The following is a 26062-nucleotide window of genomic DNA, read 5'->3' as shown; positions in this document are numbered from 1 at the left end:
AATTATGGAAATGAAATGAATATGTATTAAGAATTTATTATTCAAAGAACGTTCAGGTAAATTTTAACGTTCTATGAAAATAAGCGAATAGTCAGCATGGCTAAGTTATAATCGTAACTATTTCATTCGCTTCATAACCAAAATAAAACTATAATAGAATGAAAAGTATTCTCGAATCGTTATATTAATAAAAATCATAATAGTAAACAATACGTAAGCAATTAAACTTATAATAAACATACACGAGAAATATAGTAATTCACGCACGATGACAATAAATTAAATGTATCCCATACAATGAATAATAGTTCAATGACATTATCAGAAATGATGCTCCAATACATATGTATATGTGCGCGTAAAATTCTTATCTGTTCGATGGCTCAGGATGCGTCGTTAAATCATTCCATGAAGGTCGTCAATTAATACCGGGCACTTGGGTATGGCTATTAGTATAGCAATATTCTGTCGATTGCGTCTGCCTCCTTCTCGTGTTTTTCAACGGACAATGGACTTTTTAGTTTAGTCGATGTAATTGGTCCTATTTCCTCGCACCCATCGTCAAAGAACAGTAAAGAAAAAATATTCGTTATAATTATGTCCATATAAGATTGGCTACTGGTTCGCTAGGCCTATCTTCACCGTTGTTAATGGAGATGGCGCACTTGTACCAAGACGTATGGACGCCGACAACGTTCAAGGCTACAGTTACTAGTTTCGTTACACATGTAAATTCAAAACGTCTCGTTGAAATGATGCCGAGAGATAGAAGGAGACCCTCATTTTGTAGCGCGACATTTTCACGCTAAAGATGCAAGGCCCGAGTGTCGATTGACTATTCAAATTTTAGCGTCAGCGCGAAACTTGATTTAAGAATTCACATCTCGAAAAGTTTTGTTGTTAGATGAATTTTTCGGATGCCAACCATTATCCAGCTATGGCTGCCTTGGTTATATTCTCCGTGTACTTACAGAAGACTTTGATGTATAAATTTCCGATCACGCTGCGAGTTTCTGCAGTGGCTCTTTTCGAGGGCGACACAAAGGGAATACAGTTGTATTGGATTCCAGCCACGCTTGCCGGCTAAGTCAATTTGGTTTCTCGTATTATGGCGGCGTATTTACGGATCCAACTAGGCGCTACCGTTTTTGCATTTATTAGGATTCACTTTCATGTGAAATTTTCAACGTCTGCGAGACGCACTGAGATAAAATTCCCTATGCAATTATTTTTGGTTTATACTTAAAAAAGAAGTCAATTTACATACCATTTTAAACTCTTAAACATAACCCGCGTTTTGTCAAAGCAACGGTAATCACGGAAATGCGTCTAGGAATGTACCTACAATAATATAAAATACATTTCAGTATTTATTCAGGTTTTTTCTGATATTCAATAAAGCAAACAGCTGTACTACACAATCAATCCCAAAAGCGAGATCAACATTTGTACAAAACAGCTCTATATGATTGCCATGACGGCAGCAAAACACCAACAGCAACATCTTAGTCGAACCGCCGTTGTTTGCCTTTTGGTTGATTGCGAGCACCGCTCTCCGATGACATGACAAACCAGCGAAACGACATCCGTTTACGTTGTAGGTATAGAAGCTACAAGCTCGATTCTCGACTCCTGACTTCTAGACTGACGTTGTTGCTCGGTCGGTCGGTCGGTCGGTCACTGAACCGCCGGCAGTACTTCGTGCCATTCCATCCCAACCTGGCACGATCGAGTAACTACCGTTACAATCTGCCCCGGTCTACCTGGAGACCAGGTACTGGCGAAAGAAGTCGTACTTGATCCAAGGAACGTATAACCAGGTGGGTAGCTCACCCACGAGGAGTAAAGCAAGGAGGAAAAAGAAGTGACAAGAATGTAAACTACGTGACGATGATACGGGTTACGTATGAAAAACAAAAATATTGCATGAAAAAATTGAAAAGGGATACATCCTCGGGGCGAGAGCACGTGGACGTGTTGGATAGATTCGATATAATTTTCTTATTCGATACCCCGAGCTACACATGTATATGTAGCAACACGTTGACATTGGGAAGCAACGGGTCACGATTCATAAAAGTAACATGTTTTCTGAAACGCCACCGAGTCGTCCCTTTACCAAGAAAATTTATATTCGAGAACGTTTTATGCCCGCCTACGACGTCTCGTCGAAAACCATCCTACCGTTTCACGCCAGGTACTATACTTTGGAAGTACACGTTCAGTCATTCCTTTCACGGGACAACGCGATTTCTCATAGAAAAACTTACAAGACAAGAGATCGTTTTATAGTACTAAGAAAAATTCGTAAGACCGACGTCTGGGTTGTACGAACCCGTTTCAATTCACCGATGGGCTCCTCGACGACCTAGACAGTAAACCAGTGTCACATTGACCCAGATCGAGAGTCCGTAGAACGCTTAGCAGCGACTACAGGTTACGCGTACGCCTTGAGTAACGACGGAATAAGAAGGCAATCGGGGAAGAGCTAATTGGTGCAAAGTGCCAAGACGGCGTGGAGGCTCTTTTAATTATAGGAATACGTCGTGGAGTGGCCGTAAGTAAGAAAACGTTTCTCGGGTCGCCTGGATAAGAGAGGCAGTAGCTAGGTAATTGATATCACAGGTTGATATTGAGTGATGCCATGGGATTGCGAGGTTGAAACCAGGGTAACGCGTGTGAGGGGCGCAGGGACCGAGGGATGGTTGTCGAGGGAGGGAAGAGCGTTCAGCGGGAAGGGATGCCAGTGCGGGATGAAGGGTGCAGCACAACGAGGCGCAGGTTGGAGGTTTAGGATAGGCAGGCTAGAGAGAACGGGGGATGGACGCGGCTGCCATGGCAACCATGGCTGGGTTTCAGAGCTTGTAATGGTTTGGGTAATGTTCTGCTCCTTGGAATGGATTTCTCTCGCTTGGCTAGTAAATGAGGTTAGTCAATGCTGAGCACACAAACGTGCATGCTTGACTGATTAATAGTCGGTTATTAGACTGTCGCTGGACTATATATTTCTCACCGACGGTAGCCCTAACTCCTTTATTTCTAGTTGTCACGCGAACTCTCCCCTCTCCGACAGAGGACCAGCCTGTTGGTTCCGGAGCTACCTCTAGACTGTATACCGAGTCCAGGTCACTTAACGATACGATCCGTCAGATAGCACGCTTACTGATCTTTAAGCCGCGATTTAAATTGACGCGTGGTCAATCATAATCAATATATAGCTGAAGACGCCTGGTGCTCAACCACGCGGATTCTGAACTGATTGTGACGGGTATTCGTGTAGGTAGAGAAAACTGGACGATCGATTCGTCAGGCTAATACAGAATGGAAATAATTTTGAAGTATCTATACGTGTGCGCGTGAACGTTATTGCTCTCGACTATCCAGGTTCCCGAAGGGACGCGTGATCCCTGGATGCGGGATGCGGGAATCTCTGCGGGCAATCCCGGAAACGATCAAACGTCGAGTGGCAAACGTGCCGAGTCACCTGCCGTGAGTTCTACAGAAGCCGTAGTACCTAGGTACCTACCTTTTGGATAATGAAGTTTAGCAGCGAAGCGGCCCAGCTTAAGTGGTACATCCACGCGCTTAATGGCTACGGCGCTAACGAGAACTAATTAGCGCATAAATATGAGCGTAGCGACTTGCTGATGTGATTACGATAAGGCTGGCTCCGTATATGGAAGAACACGAGGACTTTGTTACCGAAAGCGTGAGAAATGAATAGACCAATGAGAAAACAAAGTGTATTTTTACCGAAGTGTATACGCGAGATGAATACGTTCGTCTGCTTGATGTATTCAAGTGCTGTGACGAATCTTTCGTTTCTTTCAGAAACTCATCATCCAAGCTTTATTGCATAATAGTATGTATTATTCACGTAATGTTTTAAATATTAATTCGGACATTAATTCGAGGTAGCCGACGCTCGTGGAGGCACGCAAAGGACGTTTACTCGTCGCATTATACAACGCTTACATCTCACGAAGAGAAAACTACCTCGGGCTTTCCGGTTCGTTGCTACGTCCTCTCTTTCGTCGGGCTTTATTCGAGCGGTCTTCACGTTTATTAGTTTCTTTAACGATAATGTCTCCCGGCGGAGTTTCCTTTCACACGATACAAAACGCGTCGCAGTAGATGAGTATTGGTCGAATGTGAAAGCAAGGTAAAGCTTAACAAGACTCTTTGAAAAAAAAATTGTATCGCGAGAAGTTATTTGACGAAATAAAATATTGAAACAGAACGAAAACGGAAATCAGGTAAAATAATAAAAAAAAAAAAGAGGAAAGGTATATTGCGGATAGAAACGACAGGTTTAGAAACATCAGGACACTGAGTTTTTCCAATTTCATGGATTCTCTTTCAAGTCGAATAATTCGTAACGTGCCGTTACACAGTGTGCTGACTCATTCTGACGGATTATATTGGCCGCTTAAAGCGACAATAGTGGCACGAGTCACCTTTCGTCTCGAAAAAGGTCAGTAATTACTTTAGGTACCCATCGGGAAGGGACGTCGCCCTCGTTCCTAAAATTTACTTAGGTATCTACTACCCCAGTGACTCTACCCGTAAAACATTCTTATGACCCAGTACACATGGTTCGGACATTATTTACCTATCTCGGCGCTCTTTCATTCTCACGAAATTCTTTTCTGACCTGTTCGTATAAAGCTACGATCATGGAACAGCTCGTACTAGGGATTCCATGGCTCGCCCGACTCACAGCTGACGCAAATGGCTCACCCTATCCGTCGAGTCTCAGCGCCTTATCCGTATGGGTTGACACATGAAAAATAGTAGGTAATGTGCGGTCCCCTTGAAGAAAAAGTAAGAGGAGCCAAACGGATCGAGGATGTTTGACCTGATATTCATGCGACGTTAGCGACTTATGTGCTAGCAAGGATCGATGTGACGAAACATTAACGCAAGAATGATTCACGGACGAGCTGTATTAGACGTACTGTAGGGTTCCTTTAGAGACTATTGAGAATCACTGTGAATAATTCGTGGGCGACGAAGATCATGCTGCCAGGGATAGGCTGTCGAAGGAGAACCGGGCTTAGTAAAGTTGGACAATGTAATTCGGCTGAAGTTGAGTGGAGCGTCGGATGATATTGATATAGACCGTCGATATTTCTCGGCACCTAGTGTACGTTATTGGGTCACGTGAAATAGACGATTTTATGGTTACATTCACGAAGGAACCTGGTGATCCACGTAAACCGTCTTTATATACGATCGTCCAATGTTCAGACCCCATGGCCCATAGACCCGTCTCTTTGGTGTTATACATATAGTAAACCGGCTTTTGGTGCTGCCAAACTAAAAAGATTGAACGAACGTGGATGATTCATCGATTCTCCTCTCAGTTATAGATACTCTAACATACTGTCTAATACATCGGTGACCTTGCATGTAGTATCACTTACAATTAGACACGGGAAAGCTCAAGACCTTCTCTAACAGTCTACCTTCCTAAATGCTATACAATTTAACGTGATTGTATCTACATTCTAGTATTCAAAGGCTACCACAGACAAAATTGACCACGAACCTTTCACGTACCTGTCGACGGATGGAAATCATCATTTCTTAAGAAATCGCTGTCAAAGAACTCCAAACTATTTTCATTCTTAATTAATCGAGATTTGTCTGTCTAAGGAGCGGAGACCTGATTCCTTACCCGAACGCGTCAATTGGGGTCGGCCAAAGGTTAACGCGTCTGAAAATAGCAAGCGATAATTCCCTCGCCTGGACATCTCCTACAAAGTAAACAAATATTCGCAGGCCTCTACGTCACGATACCTTATCTATCGCGCGACATGCGAAAATCGCAGGAAACGTTACCAACGAAACGACAGACTGTCCACGACAAAGTTCAGCCGCGATATCAACAATTCCCAGTCTCGTGAGGGCGTATGAAAATAATGATTTATATATGCACCCTCGGTGTCGAGTCCAGCGAAAAAAAAAGTTCGCTTAGAGTTTATTGGTTGTTGCAGAGTCCGTCTGGCGCGGATGTCCGATACAGAGGATAGCGTTCGTATGCGTGGAGGAGCGTGTCGTTGACACGAAGTAGGAAGGTACGTGTGTTACGTTTGTAAACGTATTCACATATGTACAGTACGTACGTTCGTCCGGTTGCTTACTTGTTCACTTGCCTGGCTGAGTGCCCGGCTGTCTAACTGGTCGACAGCTTGGTGTACTGACCTACCCTTGGCGAGTCCTTGACGCCTGGAACAGCGAGCGATAATTCATTACACAAATCGATTCCAGAAGTTCTTATTAGCCGAAGGACAATAGGATAATCAAGACAGATTCACCACGGCGATTCGAACGATGATAATCCTCGACCTCAACCGCGTGGATACGTGTGCTCGTGGTCGAGGGAATCTACGCTCTCGCAAATAAGGCAGATGCCTATTAGGCAGCTCGAAGGCAGCGAATAATATTTCAGAACGGATGAGGTCTCTACTTATATACCTCTGCCCTAGACAGGTAACTGATCTACCCTAACCCGAGTCCTTCGAGGCCCTTGAGCATCCGGCGGTAACCATTCGCGGCCTGCCCACAGCATTTGCTTTGGGCTCGTTAACAAAAACGCGACGGAGATTACGCTCTGAACGAGGTATTGATCTGTTTAGTGGCGCGTTTGTATACCCTACTTCTGGGGTATTACTGGTGTACCGAGTCATTGGTGACTCTATTCCAGGAGCCTTGTATACTGGCTGTAGTGCTGTTGCGCTTTGTTAACGTAAGTAGTAGCTGTATAAGGAGGATCGCGAAGAGAATGGTTTGATTCAAGTGGAAGATGCGCGAGAGGAGCTTCCACGAAACGAGAGGAAAGGGAGGAACAAACGTCTTGGAGAAATGGGAGGAGAAGGGGAACCCTTTGAGTGTACTGTTATCATTATGTACAGAAAATTGTGAGATTCTTGTACACGACTATACACGTAAACGTCCATAAAGTAGCGTGTTTTGTGAGAGCAGGAGAGAAAGGGAGAATATCAAGTTCCCATTGGGATGTAAAACGCGAGACCTCTATCTGTATCTCTTTCCTTTTAGGTTTTAACTTTATTCATTTCTCCTTGCTGATTTCTGCTCTTGAAGTTTGCTCGTGCTGCTTTCGTTTTCTATTTTCCTATGCTAATTTGCGAGGTCCATTCATGCAAAGTTAATGTCACTCGAGATATTCATGTGCCTATAAAACAGCGTATCTCCTAAATAAATACCGAGTCGGTGGTTGGACGTAAGGGAAAGAAAGAGTCTTGTCTTTTTAACGCGTAGAACTTCAAACGTGGAAACAACTCTGGAGTAATAGTGTAAACGCCAAAGAAACCGTTATATTTCGTCGCGTTGAAAATTTCTCACATGAAAACAGACCCAATACCTTACAGTCAATTTTCTTACGAGCCCCTTTCTTTCCCTCGTCTGAAAAGCTGCCACTTCGCCTATGGCAATCCTTGAAAGTATTTCAAGTATCTCGATTCAGCGGGATAACGAGAACTGTGTTGCTATGATTTCACTGTTTCTTTTATCTTTACGTGCCTTTCTTTCGATGTAGAATATCGAAACGGTCTGCTCTTAGAGGGAATAATCGCTTCGAAATAGTCGCTAACAATAACCTAAAGCGACTCATCGAGCTACAAGTCGCCCACGTTGCTTCCGAGGCGAAGTGGAAAGATATGCGAGGCGCAAGTGCTGAAGTGGCTCTAGTCCAGTGTGTTCTGGTGTGTGCTTGGACTCGACGCAGGTTCTACGGGAAAGCGGGTGCTCACTCGTTCGTTCGTACGGATGACTTGGCAACAGTGCGTGTGCCCGTACTCCGCACTCCTCTACACTGAACGTCGCGTTGTTGCCGTTCTTGACGCTGGCAAATCAGGTGCGGCCCTTCTTAACTCGAAGTTATCCCATGAGCGTTTCCCTGAATGTGTTGAAACCGTTGAAACGAGGAAAGAAAGTTAGTGGGAATCGCTTGGCTGTGAATTCGAAACATTTGTAAATTCTTTTCTTAACGTTTAACACCGTGACAATCGTTAGGCTTGTACAATGATACTTGTCAGACACGAATACAATACATTCCGAAGTCTGAAGGAGCCTCATGGTTTTTCTAGGCCTTATGTCTAATTGCGTATTCGCTCTTAGAAGCGTCCGAGCGACAACTTGTTGGACATTGGCACGAGTTACAAGGGAGCATACGAAAGTTTTCGTAACGTGTTTATAGCAGCTGACTGTGAGCAGGGAGAAAAGTCAGTAGCTGGTAGAGTTCGAGAGCCAACGAGGAGAGAGGAGGCCTTTGCTAACGAGGGGTTGGAGCACCGAGTGCTTTTGAGGGGATAGAAGTGAAAAGCGGACGCGGCGATAAATTATAGCTTAGGTCACTCTTTGAGAAGAAAGAGACTGCGGAGGAAAAAAACGTAGAATGGATTACTTCTCTTGGTGGCATCTTTTTTAAACGGACTACGAGGATACCCCGTGAACTGGTATCGTGGACATTCGTCCTACCATCCGATCGCTTGGACGAAATCCAAGAGCAACCAAGAACTACGGCAAAGTAATGATCTCTTTTTTGGATCTTATCCAAGGTGTATCGAGAGAGTTATTTTATTTTACCAAAGTTCCCTAAAGACTGACGTTTTGCCAAAGAATCGTCGAGTGATCGTCTCCCTGACACTTCTTCCTATACCTGCCCTCGAATGTCTCACAGTCTTCATTTAACGCGTACTATGCGAAGCTCACGTGCGAAAAGTATCCTCGTAGACATTCTTCCGAGGCTAATAAACTTCGAATGACGTTTGACGTTGGTACCTAAAAATAAAATCGAGTCAACGAGTATGCACGCGCAGTATACTCTACGTAGGCAACTGTGTTATACGATGTGTTTACATATATGTATTCCTTTACAATTGTACTAATAGTCGAGAAAACCCATGTAAATTATAACCGATGAAATAAAACTGTCGAATATTTCTGCAAGAACTATTTAGTCACTATGAAATAATTCACCAATCGTAATTTACACGAGAGATAATTATTCCTTAACGCATTAGTATCCCTGACGATCACCAGATAGTACAATTTCTCCAAATAACTTGATAAGTGATTGCCAAGCGGAAAGTTTCCAGGAAAAGATTCCAGACGGCATCGGTAATACCGAGTAGCGAACGGTTTGCCGACGAGCAACGCAGTGGAGAATGAGAAGGATGAAGAGGCGGCCGCCGTCGTTGGGACAAGAGTGTCGGGGCCAGGGACGGAGACGTTGCTGAGGATGGAAAGAGGGCGCCGAGTCGGGCGTCGAGTCGGCCGTCGTCGGCTGCGATCAGCCGCGCGGCGCTCAGTTCGAGTCGGACCTCCGCCGGAGAGAGATTGCGCCGTCCTACTGCGTATCCGTTCCGTGTTTCCTCTCCCGCAACGTATTACGCTGTGAATAATAGTAACCGTTTGAAACGCGAGTGACTCAGCCATGTAGGTTACCCGCGAAAATTCCAAGGAGGTCCTCGACGCAACAATCAGTGTCGAATTGTTGTCAAATTCGTATAAATCGTGTGGATGGGTGGGTGCGTGTGTGTGTGAGTGGGTGCGTGTGTTTATCAGTGTATAGTGCGAGAATCCGTGGTGTAAAAGTAGGTTACCCCGGTGTCCTTGGCGGGAGCCTGATATACGTGTAAGTGCAGTCGGCCCAGTTTAAGCGGCGCGCTTTTACGTAATGCTCCTCGTTTGATCGGTCAGTTCTCGTCGGAGAACGGTCACTGGAGAAGCGGCGAAGCCCTCTGGCCTGAAGGATAGGCAGAAGGAGGCCCCAGGCATTTTCGTCCTTTATACTTTACGGGATTATCGGCCATCGTTGCCCGGCTGGCGCGGGACGACGTTCGCCTCTGGATCGCGCTACTTCGATCACTTCTAAACTCGGCTTTATAAATAAGCCATCCAATAAGCCATCAGTGGACTAAACGCTTTCTCTGTCGCACCGGATTTTACTACCTGATGCTTCGCCAAAACCAGTGGATATAGAGAGACGTCGTCAAGATCTGCCACCGCCCCAAACCCCATTTCTTTCCTCCCGAGGAACCTCGCCGTTTTTCACTCTCGCCCCTCTTTTTCTTGGCCCGTCTCGCCGCGCACGACGTTGGATGGTGCTCTTGTGCGCGATGACCATGTCAAATACTCTTCGTTAACAGTGCCGAGAATCATCATCAACCTCATCGTGTCCCAATCCCCACGCTTAGTGCGCGACCGTATTCTTACATACATGTGTATATATATATCGCGAGATCTATTGTGTGATATATTATCAGTGATTTGAGAGTGTGTGATCAGTGCCCGTTTTTTCTCTGGATTATATTGGATATATTACGCTTCCTCGATCGTCGCTTCGCAAATCGACAGATATCATTTATGTAAGTAAAATTGTTTATCTTTTTCCTTGTACATCAAAGTTTTTTTTTTATTCGCGCGCAAGAAATTCCATTGTCCATTCTACCATCTTGCGCCGTCCATCTCATTGTTATGTTACCGGTAACGTCACTGACTCTTACTGCTCCTCCTCGTACCGTTAAAACGTTAGCTTCGCTTCCGCCGTTTAACTCGCTCGTTCCACTTGCACACCGGGAAATCCTCTCAGTACCTACTCGACTTCTTCATCCATCTTTCTCTTCTGCACCTTCGTGACAGTTTCTTTCGTGTGGACACGTCATACTGATTTCTCCACTTTGTCATTATCTTCACGATGACTTCCTACAAACAATCGATAATAAGTTGTGTTTATCATAAAGGGATTGTTATCATTATCAGTGATGATTGGTAAACAGTATCCAAGATCCTGTTGACATCGCAGTGTATGCGAATATCAAATATTTAATGGTCACCACGTGTTGTTCGTGACAATCGCATCGCACAATTTTCCAATTTATTGGCAATCATTCCTTCGTGGAAAAAAAAATTGATCGGACCGTATCGCGAATAGTGGAAGAGCTTTTGGGTATTGTTGTTTATTTTTTCACAATTTCAACCGCTTGTATGCGGTAAAGAACTCCTTTTCGATAAACACGATACGATCCAAGATTCATTAGTCGTAAAATTGGATTCGTCAAGACATTCCTTTGATACGGAATTGCTGTGGCGTGGCCGCGAGAGGTATGACGGTTGGGATGAAAGGAGGGAGGGGACGTCCCATTTTTAATAAGCGGCAACAACAGAGGGATACTTTATTCGCGGCACGCGCATCATTTTTCACGTTTACGGCGCGCCGAGCGAAAAAACTTTGTACCTACGTCAGGACGTATTCGGCATCGTCTGATGTATATGTATACGTTTAATTATATATATATATAATATCCATATAAATGTATACGTATATACGCTATAATACATTTTGCCGAACCCGTCGGTCGAGGGTCGTAATAATTATTCGCAAAGCGTAGCTATTTGCAAGCAAATTAATCGCGGGGCGTTCCAGTAACCTCATTACTTGCTTGCTCATGGCGTGTTCCTCGGTTGCCGAAGCCTCCTTAGTGTATGCACGAAGGAGACCGGAACCTCATAGTAATATGCTCGATTGCAAAGCGACACAAGCTACTAATTTACGCCAATTTTAAAATCCGGGGTTATCCCAGACAAATGATTTTCTAGCGTAATTCGTAAAAAGAAAGAGAGAATCGTTCTTCGCAAATCTAACGTCATTCGGCATCCGTTCAAGTGTTTACCGTCAATACGGATAGATAAATTTGACGTGTACCATTGAAATTAGACTAAAGGAGCGTGGAAAAGCATAGATACCTTCCTACCATGTCCGTTGTAACAGTGTGACTTAATAGCGTGTAGCGTACTGAGAAAACATTGCGTAATTTGGAATCGTTTAATCTTACGCACGTGTTACTCATGCTGACCAGAACTATATGAGACTTCCGGTTCGGATTTATTTCTGAATTATTTTTGTAACGAGCACGGAGAACGGCGAAAGTCGAGAGAAAGGAATTTCACGGGTAGGCTGTCTCAAGCCTAAATTGTCATACCATACGAAATGGAGAAAGGCGGCATGTTACGGTTTGACGATCTTTTCCGAAATGAATATACGATTATCAGTTGAATGATAGGTTTACTTATTCCTTGGCAAGTACGGGGAACAAAAGATCTCGAGATGCGTCGGGCCTTTACGTGGAGGACAATGACGCCACGGTCAAAGCCACTGAAGCGAGCGTGCGAATGTCAAGCACGAACGTACGTAGTATGTACTGCGTTGTAGCTGGCTGACGTACCGATCTCAGAAATTACTGGTAATTCTAGCTTCGATGCCGAACAGGATTTCAACTATGTATTATATGCTTTAGATAGCGGCAAATTCAAGGGGAATCATTTAGACGGGTTAATGTGCGTTCGTAGGGAAAAATGTATTAGGCGATAATATTTAGGTGTTATCAATATATATGGGGAAGTTCCTTAGTTATTTTACGTGGTCATGGTGTATTCGTATGTTAACAGTTAACATAGAGACTTTATGATGTTCGGTATTGGAAATTTCATCATCGCCCTGTTTTACGGTGAAGTTTACGGCTGGTAGGGAATTTTTTTTAATTACGATATTGGCCCCACCATGCGATCAGGTGATAAGTCTTTTCAAACCTCATTCCATTTCCATTTTATCCTGCCGAGCGTTGAAAGGCGTCCTCGTTTCTCGCGTGTCGTCGTCGATTTCCTTTCAACGAGCCGATCGAGTTTTACGTTAATTTACCATATCGGAACATTAACTGGTTTGTCGAGCAATCCGAAACGATTGGTTTCGCGTGTTATATTATTTCATAAATTCCGTGATCTAAAGCATAGATATTTTTATCAGACGTACGTATACGAGGGTTACGCATTACACGCCTGGAAAATCTCCCCACAAATCTTAACGAGGCCTTCTGCGCTTATACATCTTTACCCCCAGAAGTCGGAGACGCGGAGTTTCTGGAGGGTTGAGAAAAAGTGAAAGTAAACGAGGCGATTGAAGACGACGAGAAGACCAAGGAATAACATAGTTTTTGAGTAATCACTCGTTGTTCCCCGAAGCACGCAGAAGAATTCATTCGGAGATGGCTCCTCGTCGCCACGTGCTTGCCCGATGCTTTGCGTTCTGCCGGTGTCCATCCGATAACAAGATAATGGCCACTTAGTTTTCAGGTAGCGCGCGATCCACTCTGCCTGGCTAATTATTCTAAGAACTTACCGCTAAACGATTATCTCGTTCGTTGCTCACTATCTTCCCTTTAATCCATCACGTGGGGCCAAAATGTCGCTTCGTCCGTTACCTCTTGAGAGCAAGGTACGGTCGCTTAATCTCCGGCAATAAATAAGAGCATCTTAAACTCCAGAAAGCCAGTTTAACCTCCATCTTGCAGCATCCACTTTTCCTCGGCGTACCTCAAGTACCGAGTAGCGTCGCGGTTAGCGCTGATTTTATTAATGAAAAATCAAAGACGATCTTTAGGAAAAGTTACGAGGAACTTACTGTATGCTTGTTTGACCTTTTTATTTTCCTATCGGTTATTACAATGCAGCAATTGATCCCGTATTAAGCTATGTGGAGTTTCGTTACACATACTGTATCCGAACCATAGGAAGCTTCTCACGTGTACACTCGTGACATAAATCTTGGAAGCTTAGCGACACCCAAGTCTTGCCTCGGGGGGTTTGGCTCGAATCCGCAAGAGAGTCTTGCTCTCGAACGCCAAGTGTTTTAAGTCTCGACTCGTGAAAGTGGCCTCGCGCAGCCATCGGCCACACTAGTACACAGCGGAGAACAGGCCGGCGAGCACACGTGCACGATTTCTCTACCGCCGCCACGCACATTCTTTCACGATCTATTGATTCCGTACTCTGGCCAACTACCAGCTTGGGAAATGGGCACGACGTGCGCGCGGACGTTAAGTGTCGCGAGGACGATCATCCTCGCCAGACGCTACCGGATAACGCATTCCGATATTGAGGTCCTTGAACAAATGAAGCGACAGGTTTCCTTGGGACGAAAATAAAACGGAGTAAAAATAACTGGCGCAGCTATACTTTTAACCGAAAGAGCATCGAACGGCTCGTTCGACTCGAAGACAAATGAAGTTCGGTAACTGACCCGGGGCTAATCGAATAACCGGAAATTACTTTGGTCGCCTCTATAACGGGTCTTTCATCTTTGTGCTCGTCGAGTGGCATTGCGTGAAATTATTCGTTCTTTGGGATCCACACAAAATTTTCGAAATAACAAACATATTCCTCGGATGAGAAAGTGCTGCTGGGACGTGGAAGGGATATGGAATGGTGGGTGGCGGAGAGGGCGTCTGGGGAATGGAGGGGCATATCGAAGGAGACCACAGAGAATAATACGCTCGCTATCGTAACGGATATCGGAGCGCCTGGGAAAATATTCTTGGAGTTGTGGTTGTCCGTCGTTCCTGGTATTTCATCATCCGTGGCTTACCACGTGGATTATCATAATGCGGCTAGTTCGCGAAACATCTTTTGATCTTTTGACACGAGTGGTATGGGTCCTGGTCATTGTGAACTTTTACTAGATTTATGATGCGAACTATTTTTCTAGCATCTTTTTCCGTATACGTGTGTGCCTTGGCGTACGTATATGTACATTCGTATGGAAAATATTGATATACCTCACGGTTTTTATACGTTTGCGGATGCAACGAGAACACATTGGGTCAGTGGGTGGAAAACGCGTGTGTAAGCTCCGTGGCTCTTTTATCGTGCTGGGTATATAATACTGTTAAGACGGAATAAAGGCCGTTCGAGTCGATCGTTAATTATTTTTACGGTCTGATTCGCTGCGGTTCGCCGCTTTGAGATTAACGGAACGCTAGGGACCTTTAAGTTCCAGTACACTCATTTTCTCTGTCACGGAAATACAAGCTTCGACGCTATCGGCCTTAATTCAATATCCTATAGAATTTACTTCTATTGCTATGAATCTACGTGTTATATTCTCTTGGTGTTGATTTTACGGTCTTGCTCACGCGGCAGTAAAAAGGAGCGTGTGTCGTTGTGGCATTTAAATAATTCGGTACCAAATCTTTCGGGCTCACATCGAACTGCTGATTTATCTAGATCAGATTCTATGCTTTATCGAGGGAAGTGATCGGTGCACTTGAACCGTCAAGGGACATTATTGAAAACACGTGTCTGGCTTTACAAAACAGAAATACTATTTACAGAGCTGCGCTTAGGATTTTTACGGGAAACTTCCTTTTTTTTTTCCTTGTCCAACAAACCGGCTTCCGCTTCTCGGATTATTATCAGAGCCATTGTACGTATGTTGGGGGTACAAATTCAGTGTCAAGTCAAACTCCGTCAGGTGATACGAACCGCGTGTATTCGAGATACACAGTGAACGTGTGTTGTATCGGTAGCATGATAAAAGTAACCGACAGACAAGAAACAGAGAACTAATTATTTTACTGTCAAAGCCGGCATAGCGGCGAAGAAATTGCTACAATAATTTCTGCATTCAGGAGCGATATTGCCGCGGAGAACAGAGAGCACACGGGGGACGCTATACGAGCGAGGGTGGCACAGAACGAGAAGCTGCGACCAAGGGACGCAGAGAGACAGTCGTCGTAATAAAGGATCCGTCGACCCTCGAAAACCTTCCTGCCACCCTGAAACTACCCGAACCGCCCAACCCTTAACCATGAGTTATTTCCAACATGGGCTGGAAGAACGTTTTCAGCATTCGGTCGCGCGCATTATCCATGTAAAGCAAGGCCCCGTATCCTGGTCGCGTTGCGCTTACTGGGTTGCCTGACCAGCTGGCCTCTACGTAACGAGGCGGAGCACGCCGACCGGAAAAGCACAAGTGAGTTGAAAATAAAAGGACCCACGACCGTACACGCTACTTTCGCGTGAATTGTGTTGCGCGTCCCAGTGCTCCGCGGCTGGTAAAGCAGCAGTCGCACTCCGGCCTCCTATGGAACATGGTTTATATTCCGAGAATCTGAACCGCTCTTGCTGCCGTGCCAAATGTCTCGCTCTCTTTTCCCCTCTTACGCACGCGAATAACGGGGCGCACCGCGTTATGTTACGCACGCGTACAACGCTCTCGTCTATCACGATACTTACGCCCGGGTGTTTACGCACGTGTATATATACGTACTGCTGAGTATCCTTGGAGTATGCTCCTTTACATCCCATATTTATATCCAGTTACGAGTGAGCATTATAACGCGATATACATTTGCGAGTGGTCTTGCTCCTCTTCTCTGGTTATGAGAAAATAAATCTCTCTACGACCGGGAAGTCTGAGGGAGTTTCAGGCCATTTCAGGGAGATCATTTTTAAATGATCCATCGGTACGATCATTATTTCTGATGCGCAGGATACTTTTGCGAGAGAGTCGTCTGAAATTGATCGACGTTTCAAGGCGTTTCGAAACACGGCTTTACGTTCAGAGGACAACGATCGATACGCGTCGCGTGTGTGGTTCATCGGTAAACACGACAGAAACTTTGGTACTTTGGGGACGGTCTGTGTGAGCGCGATCTTTTTTTGTTCATTATACGCGCCACGCTGTATGAAATCGATCGTTCGGGGGTCGAGGGATGAGTTACGGGAATGCGAAAAGTGCGGAGCTGTAGTAAACGGCAACGGGGAAATGGATTCGCGAAAGGGCAGAGCCTCGAGGATTGATTGCGACGCGTAGTCGACCGCGAAACTCTACCGAGACGGGACAGAGAGAGAAATAGACTTGTTTGTGTATCTCCAATAACACTCTTTATATTTCCCGTGGAAGTTGAGATAATGGCGAACAATGGTATCAGAGAACGAGGAAGTGAGTGGAGAGCTGGAGGATAATCGCCAGACTCCTGTTAATAAAAGCTGTATCTGAATTTTGAATTCTGAATTCTCTGTCGATCGTTACATTTTTTTTTAGAAAATATTCATAACCTTGTGCGGTTGTTACGGCATCGAATTTACTATAGTCGCTATTCTCAGGTACAGCTTTATCCTTCGCGTGTCAGTGAACCTCGTTCGCTTGTCACCCGCGAGTTTCGTGACTCTGCACCTCGTTATCGCGGGACTTCACATTGTCCATTCATCCGGTTGATAATTTACGGATTGTAATGCACAGACACGTCATAATCACTTATCCCGTGTAGCGGTTCTACAGCGCGACAAATATTTCCGCAGCACAGTTTCAGGAACTCAAATAACGTTTCTGGGCACAGCTGTTTTGCTTCGTACGACCGTAGAGACAGGATTGACTTCATTCTATACGCGTGGTCTATGGAAGTAAATCCAGTCGAGTTTTTATTCTTCCTTGTGAATCCTCACTTTGTATATAAAAGTCTCGTGACATTTCCGTGGCGCATAGCTGCACGAGGGTTCCTCGCCGCGGTAAAATATATCTCTAGCGCAAGACTCGTTTACACGTATGGCCACGTTCTTAATAATAAAAACCTGCTTCTGGGTCAGGAGACATGACATCACTCGTTACGATACTCGCGAGTGTCGAGGCAGCGAGAGTGCCCACATAGCCAGTCAGCCAGTCAGTTTCATCCACGGCATATTTTAATCTCCGTCAATCGACGTTCTTATGCGCGATGGCAACGACGCCAAGACAGTTGACGTTTTCTTTTCGTCCTTAGAAATTATTTCTTCTTCTTCTTTTCAATCACCTTACACGCCTCTCTTCTCCGGTATCCGAAACGTCATCGGTGCCGCCTGTCATCGTCGTCATCGTTCGCGTGAAAATGTCACAATAGCCCATACGCCTTGATCATCGCGTCAATGTGTCGGCAGGCTTATTTCGAGTCGACGCGAAATGCCGCTGCTCGTATCAGGGACACAGGCGAGCCAAGTCCCCGTAGGTCGGAGCGAGAAGCTTAGAAGGAAGCGTAACGGTTTAGTGAGAACGGTGGAAGGAAGGAACGCGAGCTGGAGGTAGAAAGGCTGCAGACGGAGGCGGCTGAAACGGGGGAGCTCGAAAGACGGGAAAATGGAAGAGGGAAGATGTCGAGGCAACCTGCTGCTGCCCCTCTCGCTTGCGCTCCTGGCCTCATCTCCCGGTTGCCGTGACGACCCATACCACCCGCCATCATGCCAACGAGCATAGTCACAGTCACAGTCCAGTCACAGTTACGCTCACAGTCACGGCTCCTCTTCGCACTCGTGAATCTGCCATGCTTCCTGCTCCTGCTGAGTATGCCCGTCACTCCTGGCGTCTCTCTCGCGCCTCCCGTTCAGCTGTCTATGCTTCTCCGTCTACTTCCCATTCCGGATCATCCTCTGTTTCTGGTACCGCGCGTGCGAGTAGACAGTCACTGTGCTATTTAGACGTCCTTTGCGATATCGTGGTGTACTACGTCTGAGAGCGGCCTTAGAGAAGCTGCACCTATTTCCTTACCGTTCGGCGTAAATGAAAATCCTTGGAGCATCGTGGACAAAGCACAATGCCGGCATTCCATCGACACTGTAGTTATACGACTTTCGTGAAGGTAAACGCCGAGAGGCTTTACGTGGATTTTTATGGTTTACTATATTTTTTAAACTGACACTCACGTGAGTCTAGTCGGTTCGCTTCTCTCGTGACTGGTAACGATAGACAGGTCCTTGGGTGACACTGTGCACGATCTCCCAGCACTCTCGTTCGTACCTTACAACGTTCCGTAATCGGTCATGTTCTTCCCGTCTTCCTATTACTTACTGTATGGCTACGTGACTCGTTCCTCTGTATATCCACACGCACGTGCTACGAATTGCCACTCGAGCGTTCGCAATGGGACACGAGGCACGAGACACGGACACGCGGGACTAACTTTTCAGCAGGCGATTCCCTCGGGACGGAAGGAAACGCAAGGTCTTCTAATGTTCCGATCCGACGCGAACTTTTACCATAGGCTTTTACGTCCATTATGTTGGCACTTTTTACGCCGTCGGCGTAGCTCTATCAGACGTGGATCGATTCGAGCTCTTTGCTATCTCACGGGTATACAGTAGTAATTGCGATAAGATATTCAGTAGATTATTATTTATCGAAACGTCAAGACTCCGGTGATCGCTATGTCTGATTTAAGATCTGAGTTTACGTAATTTCGCGATTTTCGTCTTGTTACACTCGAACAGAATTTTACGACCCGCTTCTACGTCCAGTTGGCTCGAGTCTCGGTGCGGCAATCCGAAGACTCGTAGAGAGCCAGTCATTCGCGTAAAGTGAAGATAATTACGAATCCACCTACGAAGCGTCCCTTTGTGAAACCACATTTACGTGACGTCACAGCTCCTAACCACCTTTCCCTCTTGCTCCCTTTTTCTTTCCCTCAGCTCGCGACTCTTTCTCTCTTATCTGTTTCCTTCCTACTATTCTCTCCTTCGCTCTCCGTCTCACTCTCGCTCGCCTAACGTTACCCACACTCGTTCCCATGGGTCTACTCGTCCCAGGCACCCGACATGACTTCCGTCCTGTAGCCTCGACTCAATGCCAATTAAAATACCCGCGCGGATCGCGTGCCTGGTACACGCAGTTGCACGCGAATATTCGTATCTCATCGTGCAAACTATAGACACGGTGAACCAGAGCCGTCGTAGAGATTAACCAGAGCATCCACTCTGAGATATTCACGCGGCGAAATCGCAGCCGAGCAGTTCGCACGGAGTCGTATCTATTCGGACGCACGATGCTTGCACCAGTGTCCCGAGTGGATAAGAAAGGACGATGGTGGAGATCAGAAATGAAAAGGGGCACTTTCATTCAAAACTACTTTCTCGACGAGCCGTGACCCCCGTTCGTGGTTCGTAAATCGAACGGGAGGAACGGATAAAGTTGAACAGGCCAGTCCCGACAAAGTTGCTCGATTAGAGAGCTTTGCGCCGCGTAATTATCCCGAGAAACGGGAGAGCCGTAATTCCGCGGTGAGCGAGACAAAAAGATATCTTGGTTGTGTCGGGTCGGCGGGGTGACGGGAGGGCGGGAGGGAGAGGAGGCCAACACCAGGAACGAAGCAAACCCGTTTCGCCGGATACCGGTACGCCATTCCGCACGTTTCTCCCACCAGTTCGGAAGATAGTCTCTATATACATAACGTTTTCTCATTCGCATTCTTTCCGATTCTTCTCTCTCCCCTCCCTCTCTTTCTCTCTCTTTCTTCTTTCCTTCTTTCTTAACGATACTGCGAAAATCCTCGGTGACCGCGGGAGACGTCACGCGGACATTTTGATCGTCATGGGTGGCCCGCCACTGGGTCTTCTTCTCACTCTCTCTTTCATTCTCCGTCTTCGACCATCGTCATCATCCCGAGTATCATTCACGTCTACCCTACGTGGACGACGTATATATTCACCCTTGATAGTTTCTTCCCTTCACGATACGAGGGTCAAGTTCTCCGGTTACTTAGCTCGTAGGGTTTATCGGTAACACGCATGTGGCTAAGGGTGCTTTTCATTGCAAGGATCGACGTCGTATCGCGTGACTGGTCTGCCGTTGCCTCGCTAGTTACGTCTTGGCACAAAGTATCATGTGCTGTTGTGCATATACGTTTAGCGTGTGCTATACGGTTTTACGTCAGCGGCCGCAGCGGCCTGTGTCCGCCTGTGCACCGGTGTCGTTGTGACTGCTTTGGCTTTTTCTAATTACGAGTGAATTGCAATAATTATGAAACAGCTGTTATCGCCGCGTGCCAATACACTGCTGTCGTTTTGGCCTGGGAGGTATGTTGTGCCGACGATACGCAGAGCGTCCCGACGCTTCGACTTTATTTACTCGGGTTCACTCGCTGCTGCTTTTTCATTATATGTATATATACGCCTTGACGAGAATGTTTTTATTACACTCGCAATTCAGCGCCCGTCCTGGAAGACCAGACGCGCTAAGCATAACACGCCAATTGAATTTGTCCGATAGCAACGCGACGTGTGATAACGCGAGGACCTTATCAGAAGCGAAAGAACTTTTGCTCTTTCTTCAAAACGTAGTCGTACGTATGCAAGTGAGACCGGTTAACGATTCGTAATGTTCATAGGTCCTTAAGAGCGACGGGATCACGACTGTAGTGACGCTTGACTGTGGTTAAGGAACGTCTCTCTTTCTCTTATGACTCTTTCTATTCTTTGTCGTCCTACTTCCGAGCAGCCGCTTACGAGATTTCCCTTTGGACGTATCTGTAGGGATCGTTTTGCTTTTTTTTTTTTTTTTTCAGATTTCCCGTCCTTTGTGCATGCTCTTTTGTGGGATAGGATTCTTTTTAGTCAGTTCTCGGAATAACGCTCACGCGTCCGTACGCACAGTTCTCGAATACTGCGAGTTCTTTGTATTTATGTACTGAAGAGACTTACGCAATATTTGTAGATTCTTTTTTTACCGTTCTGTCGCTCGCGGTGAATTGCCAATCTGTAAAGCCATTAAATCTTTTGATTATCACGTGTTTACCAGCACTAGAAGCTCATTGGGTGTGCCAAAGTAGCATGCTACGAACGATTAAAAAATTATTTAATTTATTTACACTTCTAAACGTAACCGCAATCTGTCATATTGATTGTTTCCCGTGAACGCGCGCATCAAGCGGCAAATTCACACACATTGAACGACGAGAGCGACGATCAATCGACGTGGCGCAAACGTGGTAACAAAATTTTGAGATATTTTCAATACACATGCTAACGATAAAATACGAATTTTATACTAGAGGGAATGCTGGCTCTTCTATAGGAGGGGTCTGTTACGTGATCATCTATGCGAATGGGGAGCATGTTCGTATGACGGCCTGTGTCAATAAGTAATTCTCCATTATGCTCAGCAGTAGGACTCATGCGTATTCGTACAGGCGTCATGGGTAATGTAACCAATTCTACGTAAATCTCACGTATGCCGTCCAAGAGCACTTGTCACCTTGGGTGCTTAAGTTTAGTTCGGCTGGCATTGCTAATGCATGAGTCCGGGAAGTTAGCCCCCCGTAATTCGAAAATTCCAGTTCCATTGCTTGTTCTGAGTTGTTCTATGTTTGTTCTATATTGTTCGAGAAAAACAAGTTTCTCTATTGAAATTTGTAGCGCTGAGACGAAAAAAACAGTTTTCTACCGGAACCCCCCATTTATGGAAAATCAAACTTTTTTTCGTTGTTCCAGGTTGTTCTAGTTGTTCTAAATATTGTTCCAAAATATAAGTACCGCTGAGTGAAGAATACTGGAATGGGATCAAAAAAACGATTTCTTCATATAAAATCATTCTAGTTTGCGTAGTTCCGATTTCAAATGTTGTTCTACATTGTTCTAAGTGTGTAATTCCGATTTTGAATGTTGTTCTACATTGTTCTAAGTTTGTTCTATATTGTTTCAGAAAAACAAGTTTCTCAATTGAAATTTTTAGCGGTGAAACGAAAAAAAAAAACAGTTTTTTACCGGAATCCCCCATTATGGAAAATCAAACTTTTTTTGTGGTTCCAGGTTGTTCTACGTTGTTCTAGGTGTTTCTACATTTTCCCAGGTTGTTCGAGGTTGTTTCAGCTTGTTATAGATTTTTCCAGCTTGTTCTAGATTGTTCCAGGTTGTTCTTGGTTTCTCTGAATTGTTCCAGGTTGTTCTGGGTCTATCGATGATTGTTATAGATTTGTACAGCGATCGGATAATAGAAACTAACTTAGAACAAGGTAGAACAACATTCGAAATCGGAACTATACAATGTAGAACGATTTTATATGTAAAAAAACCTTTTTCTTTTTTATCCCATTCGAGTATTCTTCACTTAGCGGTAATAATATTTTGGAACAATATTTAGAACAACTAGAACAACCTGGAACAACAAAAAAAGTTTGATTTTCCATAAATCGGGGGTTCCGGTGAAAAACTGTTTTTTTCGTCTCAGCGCTACAAATTTCAATTGAGAAACTTGTTTTTCTGGAACAATATAGAACAAACATAGAACAACTCAGAACAAACAATGGAACCGGAATTTTCGAATTATGGGGGGCTAACTTCTCGGACCCCTAATGCATACGAACGCATATCAATGATGGCGCTACGAAGACAGCAGGTTTGATTACATACAAGTTTACCACCCCTGCAGAGGACTTCGGTTAACGGGTTCCTTCATTCTCGGCGTTACCCGGTTCTCATTCTCATCCAGCCAGAACTGGTATGTCGGGACTTACTTCGGGTTCAGGTCAAAGCCGAGACCTTTTTTTTTTACGTTGCTTTCTATACGTATGCACTTACCTGTACTCTGGGTTACTTTTCCTTTTTTCGTCCTGGGTTCGAATGAATTTTTCACTGTAACATAGAAACCGAAGACAGATGTGCCAGTCTCCCATTAGAATACACTGGTTTTTATCAAGGAATGTCCACGAGGCATTGTCGGACGCAGGAAGTGGTTTCGCACCGTTTCTAGCTAGCGAGAGTCGACGGTTTGTGTTTTCATGTCTGCTGAAACAAGATGAGGTCCTAGCGTCGCACTTTGTGTGTAGTTGATTGGCAGCAAGCGATGAAAGTGCAATTTCCCATGGTTTCGTTTTTGTTTAAGGACTGTTGCATGCATGCTGGTTTTCGCGTTGTTTTCAACTTTTTCTTCATTTTATCTTGCATGCCTTCCTATTTCTTCTTATTTTGTACGCTCTGTATCTCTTGCCTCTTCACCGCTTTATATATACGCGTACATAGGTTACACGTATCCGTGGTTCAGGGGTTCGACACAATGCTTACCGTTTATGGGAGAGATTAGGGCAACTCGGTTGGCTTGTAACGGACGTACGGTCGAACCCTGAAACTCGCATGGTCGACCCTTGCCCGACCTTATAGTCGGGCGGAACGGTAAAATAATCCAAAACCTCTTATAATTTAATTTTACTCTACCACACGTTTCATGAATCTTTCTCGTAGCCAGATAGAACGATTCTAATGAATTTTTAAATCAACCTGTGGCCGTATCACTCGGTCTACTCTACTCTCCTCGGGCATGCTTTATAGATGAGATTAGATCCTGCCACGTACTGTACTACGGCAGTACTTAGAATCATTTAATATTCGTTATACGTTTCGACGTGTAGATAGCTCTCCCATCGTAATATCTCTTTGGATCTTTTATGCAATCTCGCATATGTAAAGATCCCAAGTAAAAATAATTGCTGGTCAGTGATAAATGTCCTAGCCTAATTTGCTAATGCTTTCGACAGGCCGATGGTTTGTTAATCTCTCGCGTCGGCGAGCGTGCTTTGGCTCTGTCCCTCCAGGGTTTCGTGGCCTTTCCCCCTCTTCCCTTTGCCCTCCGGCCCTCGCGCTCCCAGTGTCACATGATTTGACTCAAAGTGATATATTATGATGGATAACCGCGGCAGCCGTAGGTGGAGTCGTCGTGCATTCGACCCACTCGCCCCTGCCTAACTGGCTGGCTGGTTTGTTGGTTCGCTGGCTGGCTGGGCTGACGCCTGACTGCTTGGTTGGTCGACTGACTGGTAGACTGTGCTTGCACGGAACTCAACCTGCACGTCGAAACGGCCACCGACATCGGAAGCAGGATCGTCGGACGTTCCTTTAGCCCGTGGCCGAACAAGCTTCGACATCCCTGATTCCCTCTCGATTCAGTCGGAGCTTGCTGTCGGTAAACGAGTTCGTCGGCTTGATAACCTTTCGCGAGGGCGTAATATAATAATGGTAAGCGCTTACGGAGATACCGGCTCTTTTAATTGCCGTTGATATATGCGCAACGCTATAATATTATTATTCGGTTAATAATATTTTCAGCAGCACTATACATTACGTTCTTCGCTTCAAGCCTATTATCTTCCTTGTGTCGAACTTTATCTACCTTTTTTTTTTCTCTTTGATGATGGTTTGCTCGGGACGAGCCACTTACGCGATGCTATGTTACCCTTTGACCCTGCTAGCCTTTGGCGTCGGTTCGATCTGCTCTTAGGCACGTCACGTCGATGAAAATCACTGGGAAAACATCGTGTCCGAATGGCTAGGGTCACGGGACGCGTTCTTGTAATTGGAAGGATACAATTAAAACGTTCGCTGACTTATTGAGACGGGACTGCCGTCAGGGATCTACTCTCTCCCTCTCTCTCTCCCTCTCACGCTCTCGTTAGTCGGATCGTACTTTCCCGTTGTCAGGTGGCTGGCTCATCCCTTGTAACTGTATTCTCTTTACTCCCTTTGTTCAGAAGGGACCTTCTCGGGACCTCGTAAATTAGCCGGATCCAAGATAACTAATTTTACTTAACGAATTATCGATAATACCACATCCGGCCGGGTACGTCAGAGTATAAAAGTATAGGTCACGAACGCTTAGGCATTCCAGTACCGGTCGGTCAGAATTTTGCGGCTTTTTAAATAAACGCTCGCGGATATCAAAAGGTATTAGCATTAATCGGCGGTCACGTTAGTACCGTATGTAGTGGTTAAATTATATCTATAGACAAAAGTCTAGTTCAGCCACGTGGATGACGATGGTAATATCGATTTAGCGAAAGACGTACGTTGCGTCCTTTTTGTCTCCGATCTTCTGTCTTGTCCTGCTTCTTCTCCGTCGTTCCTCGATCCCTTATCTCTCTTACTCCTATCACTTCGCAAGCGCCGCTCTGTCTCTCTCTCTCTTGCTCGCACATGGCCGTGGCCTTCAATATCGGAGATAAACTCGGAGCGACTCTCCAAGAGAAAACACGTTATCCTCTCGATTCTCCTTCGCACTTCCTCACGCGTTTTCCTTCCTTGGGACGAATTGACGCCGTGTGATTTGGGAGGGGAAAATCTTTGGCGGTTCGTAGGAACAAACGGAATGGGAACAGCCTCCGCCATTCTATCCTGGCAATTGCTTTTAAACTTTCTTCCCATTGGTGAGACCCTAGCAGCTGCTCTTGGTTTTGTGGGTGGCTGCACTGAATCCTGCATTGTATTTAGCTAGACTGCTAGGTACTTTGTTTATCCGATAGGGATTGGCTTGCTCAAACGCAATCTGACATTTAGTTCTAGCGACGTCCGAGACTGTTTCTGGATTTACGTTACACTCGGGAACAAAGCAGGGGATACGTCTTCTCTATGGTAAATTTGTCCAATTCTCTCTCTCTCTCTCTCTCTCTCTCTCTCTCTCTCTCTCTCTCTCTCT

General features: G+C 45.3%; 1 protein-coding gene across 3 annotated transcripts in view; it reads left to right on the top strand.

The window, feature by feature from the left end:
• The first annotated feature begins 9313 nt into the window (after positions 1-9313).
• The window catches only part of LOC107274069 (mucin-17), a 154600-nt gene continuing 137851 nt past the window's right edge, over positions 9314-26062 (top strand). For 2 of the 3 annotated variants that reach the window (XM_015752821.2, XM_025091356.1), the window contains exon 1: positions 9315-10394. The gene's annotated coding sequence lies outside the window, so the exon portion shown is untranslated. Of the gene's footprint in view, positions 10395-26062 lie in introns of all 3 variants that reach the window. The other variant, XM_015752817.2, reaches the window with a different exon arrangement.

Source organism: Cephus cinctus, unplaced genomic scaffold, assembly GCF_000341935.2.
Source record: "Cephus cinctus unplaced genomic scaffold, Ccin1 Ccin1_scaffold2166, whole genome shotgun sequence".
Taxonomy (NCBI): domain Eukaryota; kingdom Metazoa; phylum Arthropoda; class Insecta; order Hymenoptera; family Cephidae; genus Cephus; species Cephus cinctus.
This window is presented reverse-complemented; position numbering and strand designations above follow the sequence as displayed.